The sequence below is a fragment of the Gossypium hirsutum genome, chromosome A02, assembly GCF_007990345.1.
Source record: "Gossypium hirsutum isolate 1008001.06 chromosome A02, Gossypium_hirsutum_v2.1, whole genome shotgun sequence".
Classification (NCBI taxonomy): Eukaryota; Viridiplantae; Streptophyta; class Magnoliopsida; order Malvales; family Malvaceae; genus Gossypium; species Gossypium hirsutum.
In genome coordinates, this window is record NC_053425.1 from 1,484,907 (window position 1) to 1,492,893 (window position 7,987).

The following is a 7,987-nucleotide window of genomic DNA, read 5'->3' on the forward strand; positions in this document are numbered from 1 at the left end:
GAACATTCTAGTGCCTCATCGTTGATGTCCACATAAGGTGCATCGCTAGTCATCATTGCGATAATATCCTCCTCTGCATCTATTGTTACCAACCGATCCTCCGATACCAACTTCACCTTCTGATGTAATGATGAAGGTACTGCCCCTACTGAGTGTATCCACGGTCTCCCCAATAGACAGTTGTAGGAGGGTTTAATATCCATTACCAAGAAATCCACCTCATAAGTGATTGGGCCAATCCTTAATGGTACCTCAATTCTCCCCATAACCTCTTTTTTGTTCCATCAAATGCCCTTACTATGCTCTGGCATGCTTTCATGTGCGAACTGTCTATTGGTAATCGACTAAGAGTGGACAAAGGCAATACATTTAGTGCAGATCCATTATCAACCAAGGCCCCCGGGAGTGTGTACCCTTTGCATCGGACAGTAACATGCAGGGCTTTAGTAGAACCTCTTCCTCCGGATGGTATTTCATCATCATTGAAGAAAATAAAATTGTCAGCACCAATATTGTTGATCAACCGATCCAGCTTGTTTACCGAAATATCGTCAGCCACATATGTTTCGTTTAGCACCTTTAAAAGTGCATTCCGATGTACTTCTGAGTTTAGGAGTAAAGCTAATACAGAAATACGGGCTGGCTGTTTGTGCAGTTGCTCCACAACACTGTATTCACTGTGTTTCAAAAACTTCAAAAACTCCTTTGCCTCCTCTTCTTTTATTGGTTCATTTACCAATGGCTCAACTTCTACTGCTTTCCCTTTCCTCTGTTCTTTCTTCCAATTCTCTTCCCTGGACGACTCTGCTTGAGCGTCATATCTTTTTCCATTGCGCGTGTAAGAACCTATTTCCTGATTTGCTTCTTTTCCCAAAATGGTCACATTACACCCGTAATTCCACAGCACCATTTTGTTATCCCTATAAGAGAAATTTGATGGTTTCTGGATTACAATTTTTGGTGTTACCTGAGCCCTAACCTCATTACCCCTAGGGCGTGAGATAATGACCACATGATGATTTATTTTTGGAGCCTTTGTTCCCAAATCTGTCGCGCATATGCTTCTCATTTCTTTCGCATCTTCATAAAACCTCATCTCCTTGTTATCCATCATGCTTTGAACCAAAGCCTTGAATCCTTCACATTCTTGGATTTCATGCCCTGTTTTATGGTGAAATTCACAATAATTTCCCATCTCATGCCCTTCCTCAAAATCTGAAATAACCAACCCTCTTTTCGCCATTTCTTTCCAGACCCGTTTCAATGGAGTTTTTACTTCAGCAATGTCAGTCTTGACTTCTTCTCCCGTACCTTCGCTAACCATATTCACCCCCTTATCTGCGTGATTAGGTAACGGATTCTTTGCGTTAGGTGAGTCGTCAAGTTTGACGACACCTAAATTGATAAGTCCTTCTACTACCTTCTTGAAGGCAGTACAATTTTCTATCGAGTGCCCAGAAATTCCCGCATGATAATCACATTGCGCGTTCATATCATACCATTTTGGATACGGGGGTTGTAGAGGACTCAAGTAACGAGGAGCAACAACATGTGCATCGAATAAAGTCTGATACAACTCCTTGTATGACATCGGGATTGGCGTGAATTGGGGCTTTTCAGTAGTTTGCCTAGCTCCCGACTCTTGTCTTGATGATCCCTGTTGATTAGCAACCACTTTCTTTGGTTGATTCACGGTAATTGACCTACCATAAGCATTCACATTATTCACTTCATTTTCTCTTTTCCTCAGGGGTGCCCTCCTATTATTTTCTCCTCCATCTATTTTTCCACTTTTAATGGCATGCTCAATCATTTCACCATTCATGATTATATCCGAGAAATTTTTTGAAGTGCTTCCCAACATGTGAGTGATGAACGGGGCTTTCAAAGTATTAATAAAAAGCGTCGTCATCTCTTTTTCCAAAAGCGGTGGTTGCACCTGAACTGCCACCTCTCGCCACCTCTGCGCATATTGTCTGAAGCTTTCGTTTGATTTCTTCTCTAAATTTTGCAGAGTTATCCTGTCAGGCATCATTTCTGAGACATGATTGTATTATCTCAGGAAAGCCTGTGCTAAATCCCTCCAAGTAGCAATTTTAGCTCGGCTCAGCTGATTGTACCACTTTGACGCCGCTCCCGTAAGACTTTCCTGAAAGCAATGTATTAATAATTGATCATTATTAATATGCCCTGTCATTCTTCTACAAAACATAGTAATATGAGATCCTGGGCAACTAGTCCCGTTGTATTTCTCGAATTTCGGCATCTTAAATTTGTAAGGGAGCACCAAGTCCGGAACCAAGCTCAGATCCTTTGCATCTATTCCATAGCTTTCGATGCTTTCTATTGCCCTAAACTTTTCTTCTATCCATTTCCATTTCTCCTCAAATTGTTTTGGAAATTCCTCCTTCGCCTTGTCCTTTTCAACCATCTCATCAAGATCTGGGACAGCAATATTATTCGGGCTATCACTGGGATTAAAGCCCGCTCCGGGTTGAAAATTCATTGGGATTGAAGCATCGCCTTGGAACTGCTGGGGCCTAACCGATACAGAGGGTCTCCGCGGATGCAGCTCAGTCTGTACTTGCGCATGCGGAGGCGTGAAACCTGGAGGATAAAGTGGTTCACCATTGTTTTCTTCTTCACTAACAATCACAGGACCTTTACCCTTATCTACTCCCTTCAATAATTGCGTCATCTTAGCCACCAGATCATTTTGGGACTCCTCCATCTTTTGCACCATGTCACGCTGAATCTTTTCCATTTGCTCTTTCATTTGCGCCTGCAACTGGTCTTGCATTTCTTTTTGAAGTCGCTCTAGCTTCTCCAACCTTTGGTCCATAATTTTTGCCTTAGCTCGGGTGCCGTAACTTTGTTGGTTTTCCAGGTTAACTTAGGTTTTTTTTTAAATGGTCATTAATGCATATGATGTGATGCAATGCATGAAAAGAATGCAAAGAAAAAGAATGCGTTGATTCTAAATTTAATTCTATTAGAATAATTTTTCTAGAAGACAAATTTTTTTACATGAAAATAGTTTACATATGTGGTATTGCCCTTCATAGTCCAAGTAAACGCTGATATTTTATTCATGGTTAAACCCTGTAAATTCTCCAAAAGATGCCTTTGCTAGCTCCTTACTGCTTAACCTGAGCCTCGATCTCTTGCTCGCTTATCTCCATGATATTCATCAAAAAGTGCCAGCTCTTGGATAATCTTCGTTGGCAATTAAATCAAGTCATGTATTCCTTCGTGGACTTCCGGCTTTCTCTCGTCATGCCTTCGTTGGCTTGAATCTCTAGAAATTACATCATGTATTCCTCCGTGAACTACCAGCTTTCTCTCATCGTGTTTACTCAGACTATATTCAGGTGACCGCACTATAATCCACTTTATCAAGAAATTCGTTTCCTTATGACAAACTATTCTATTTAGGAATCGAATTTCGAATCAACACATTCTTTTCTTTGATGTAATGTAATGCAAATGCATGAATGCAAAAAGAAAGGAAGACATTGATTCTGAATTTAATTTCATTGGAACAACTTTTCTAGAAAACAAATTCCTTTACATAAAACGGACTACATACACGGTCTTTCTCTCATATTCCAAGTGAAGACACCTTTCTTCCTCTTCATATCTGGATCTTATGGTCGAGTCTGACGAATTCTCCAAGAGATGTCTATATTAACTGCTTTTTTGCTGGATCCAGGCAGCGACTCGTTGCTCACTTATTTCTATGATACTTTTCAGCTCCTTTAAGAAAGTCAAGACATGACAGCTCTCGAATAATCTTTGTTAGTTTCTGTCTTCAGGCAATGAAGCAAAGTCTTGTATTTCTTCACGGACTATCAGCCTTCTTTCATGTATTCACTTGGACCATATTTAGACAACCGTGTTATAATCCACTTTATCAAAAAATTTGTTTTCTTATGACAAACTGTTCTATTTAGCAATCAAATATGAATCAACACCTCCTTCCTAGGATGATGTAATAAAATGCAATTATAAGCAAAAACAAAACACGTTAGTGCAGAATAAATAACAAATAAAGCAATTCGGGTTTGGAGTGGCTCTACGTAGGGTAGGCTCCTAGGTCTCTCTATATGTGGTTTGGTTCTAGAGTAAGGGTACCTGAACCAGCAGATTCCTCGATCCTCACCCATTATAGGCTCATATGGACCGAGTTCAGTTCAGGGGAATACATTTCCCTACGGCCATGCGGAGATGAAAATCTCACGAAGACATAGGTACGGATGTATCCCGGAAGCGATTCACTATCCCATGCGGAGGTGAAAACCTCACGAAGGCGTAGTTTCTCACTCCCACTTAAAAAGGTGTGACCAGCGGTCATGCAATGCAATGTGCAGAGGTATAAAATAAAATACAGAACACGATAAAAATATAACTCAAAACAAAAGTGATGCAATGAAAGGATCGTAAATTTAAATCAAATTTTCCACTTTCAACAAAAAGACAAGAAATAATCAACACATGGCTTGACTCTCTTATTGTCCCCAGCGGAGTCGCCAAGCTGTTGACACCATTTTTTTGATAAAACGGGGTCGACTTGGATTTTGAAAAAAAGAATGAAAACGGGAGTCGCCACCAATCCTTTTTTTGATGAGGTGTGATCGGGTCACCTCAAAAAGTGGTTGTTTTTAATAAATGATTTAATTTTATGAAAACAACGATTTTGGTCTACGAAATTCAGAAAAAAAGGTTCGGGAGTCGGTTACGCACGAGGAAGGATTAGCACCCTCGACACGCCCAAAATTGGTACCTTAGTTGATTATTTAATGTCTTTATGTCGAAAATTAAAAACTCGAAAAGAATTTAAAAATAAGATCCTTCTTTATATTGCGTTATTTTTTTTAAAAAAAATTACTTGGATAAGTCAAAATGAAAAATGCCTTCTTATCTCGAATTAACAAGATGTCACATCCAGTAAGTTAGGACACGACACCTTGTATTTTTTGAGAGTAAGCTTTCCTTTTATTTTTTATTTAAACCTCATTTATTTTAATTTTAAAAGGATATTCGATTACTTAAAATCAACGAGAAAAATCGAATCTCAGTAAGTTAGGGCACGATTTTCTCGAATTTTCTAAATACGGAATATTGCCTTTACTTTCGAAAAATCCTCATATCGAGAAAACCACGTGTCATATCCAATGCGTTAGGACACAACATATTGAAATCCCGATAATGAGTTTTTATTTATGTTTTTTATTAAAGAGCATTCTCGAGCATTTAGATTCAACAGAAAATTAGAACCCAGCACGTTAGGGCCCAATTCTCTCGAAGATCCCAAGTATCGAGTATTGCTTTTGTTTCCAAAATTTTCCTTTTTTACGAATTCGGGTAAAAATTGATGTGACGGAATAACAATTACGATAATGCGAGTAAAAATAATACGAGCGAAGATAACAAAAATAAATATATAAAAAATCAATTATATACAATAACAAGTAAATAAACAAAATAAAAAAACTAAAACATTTTTAAAAAAAATAATAATGGACACATAAATAAATAGATAAACATAAAGAAAAACAATAATAATAATAAAGAAATGAATAAAATTATAAAAGTTTTAAAAATGCATGTATGAATTTTAAAAGATTTAAAATACAAAAAAAAAACTATGTAGGTATATATATATAATGAAAATATGTATGTCTATACATATATATATATATATGTATGTACAAGAATTATAAAATATGAAAACATAATTACATACATATAAATAACATGCGCATGTATGTATATATATTACATAAAGACAAAAAAATATAAATATGTATATTATAAAAATAAAATAACGTAAGTATGTACATACATTTATAAGTATATGAATTAAAATATGTAAATATATAAGTATATATATGCCTGTAGAAAATATGAAATATAAAAAAATATATACTTAAAATAAATAAAGAATATGTATATATATATAAATTATAATAAAATATTAGAAAAAAATGAAATAAAAATATTAAATATGAAAATATATATACATGTATACGCGTACATAATAAAAATATATACTAATACATAATAATAATAATAGTAATACTAATAATACTAATAATATAAAAATAACAAGGATATTTAATAAAGATATAAAAATAAACGAAAAAAGGACTAAAATTGAATTAAAAACAAAGTTCTGGGGCAAATGTGAAAGGAAATGAAGAGAAATGGGCTTATTTGAGCGCGCACCAAACATAGGGGGACCGAAACAACAATTATTCCATTCCATTAAAACGCAGCACATTAGCGGGGACTAAATCGAAAAGCGCGAGAAATTATGGGGCCAAATTGGAAACAAGAAAAATGACTTAATTGCAAAATCCTGAAAAAGTGGAAGGACTGCGCGCATAAATATCCCATTCAAACGAAAACACGCGGATCCTCTAGCGGGTCGGGTCGGATGGGTCGGGCAATGGTCAAAACGACGTCGTTTTGAGGCTTAAGTGTAGCCCCCAAAACGACGTCGTTTTGGAGGGCTATATAAAGGCCTAAAATAGCCAAAAAAATCATTTGGGGAGAGGGAAAGAAAAAAAGAAGAGAGAGAGGGAAGAGAGAAGGGAGAGAGAAGGGAGGGGGAAGGGGAATCCGGCCAGGGGGGCCGGTCACCGGCGCCGGCCACCGCGTGCGGTGGCCGGAAAAGGTAAAAAAAATATTTTTTTCTTTTTTCTTTTTTTTGCTTAATAATGCATATATTTTTATGTTTTAATATTTTTTAGTATTTTTATGTAGAAAATAAACTCAAAACAGTAAAGAAAAAAAAAAGAAAGAGTCACCTTAGGTTTTAGATTTGATTCTTCGATTTGGTGTTAGAGCCCCTGATAGTATATATATTTTCGAATGGTTCTTGTATTGAATCTGTTAATATTGAAAGAAAATCTTTTGTTTTCATAGCAAAAAATAAAAAATCCCCCCCTGTTTACAATGACCATAGGGCTTTTATATAGCCCAAAATCCAAAGAAAAAAAAGAATTTCATTTTTGGTGTTTTCTTTGCTGTCCTTTTTTGTCTTCTTTTGCAGGCATAGAGTGGTGGAGGCAAGTGGTGGCAAAGTTGGTGGTGACAGAGGCGGCAGCTGTAAAAGAGGACCTTAGGTGCGCCGCACCTAGGGTTAGGGTTACCTTTCTCTCTTTTCTTTATTTTCTGATTTGGGCTGAATTTTTTTATTGGGTTTGTGATTTTGGGCCTGTTGTATTTGGTTTGTTGGGTTTGGGTTGGTTATTGGGCTGATTGGGCTAGTGTGTTATTGGGTAGGTTAGTGAGGTTTTTGGGTTGTATTGGGTTTGGTTTAATTTTGTGATGGGCCCGGCAAATTTGGGCTTCTACAAATATATTAATAATAAATGCTTTGTAGTATAAAGGTTAAAATATGTAATAAATCTATGTACTCTTCACAAATTTTCAATTTAGTCTCTATACTTTTATTTTCAAGAATTTAGTCCCTCTACTTTTCAGATTTGAAAATCAAGTCCAATTGTTGACATTGTTAAATTTTTTTGTTAAGTTTGTTGACGTCACATTTTTAAATAAAAAAAAACTCACTTAGTAGTCATGTAACTAAAAAATGACGTTGTAATAACCTTGAATTTAACAAAATATTTTTAATCAAGAAAATCACAAATGTATATTTGTTTCATTGAAAACAATTTTTATGAAATATTTTTAAGAAATCTGTCAAATAACAGAAAATATTTTACACAGATTCATTCAAACACCAGAAAATATAAACTTTCTTAGGAAATTAAATCATTTTTTAGAAATTATTTTTCGAAAGCTATTTTCGTTGAAACAAAGAGACCCTAAACAATAAAATGGGTTGAGTCAAACCAATAAAAAATTAAAAAATATAAACTCAAGTCCGACCAAAGCAGCCTAGGCTACCTAACTTATGAGCACCTCTATGTCAGACCATTGACTTCCAGGTAGAACAGTTAGCCCAATAATAATTAAA

At 35.9% G+C, this 7,987-nt stretch overlaps 1 long non-coding RNA gene across 1 annotated transcript; it reads left to right on the forward strand.

Moving 5' to 3' along the window:
- The first annotated feature begins 6,627 nt into the window (after positions 1–6,627).
- LOC121214465 (uncharacterized) lies at positions 6,628–7,438 on the forward strand. Its single transcript, XR_005910067.1, has 2 exons — positions 6,628–6,679; positions 7,058–7,438. It is a non-coding gene; the product is annotated as an uncharacterized lncRNA (long non-coding RNA).
- Positions 7,439–7,987: the final 549 nt, after the last annotated feature.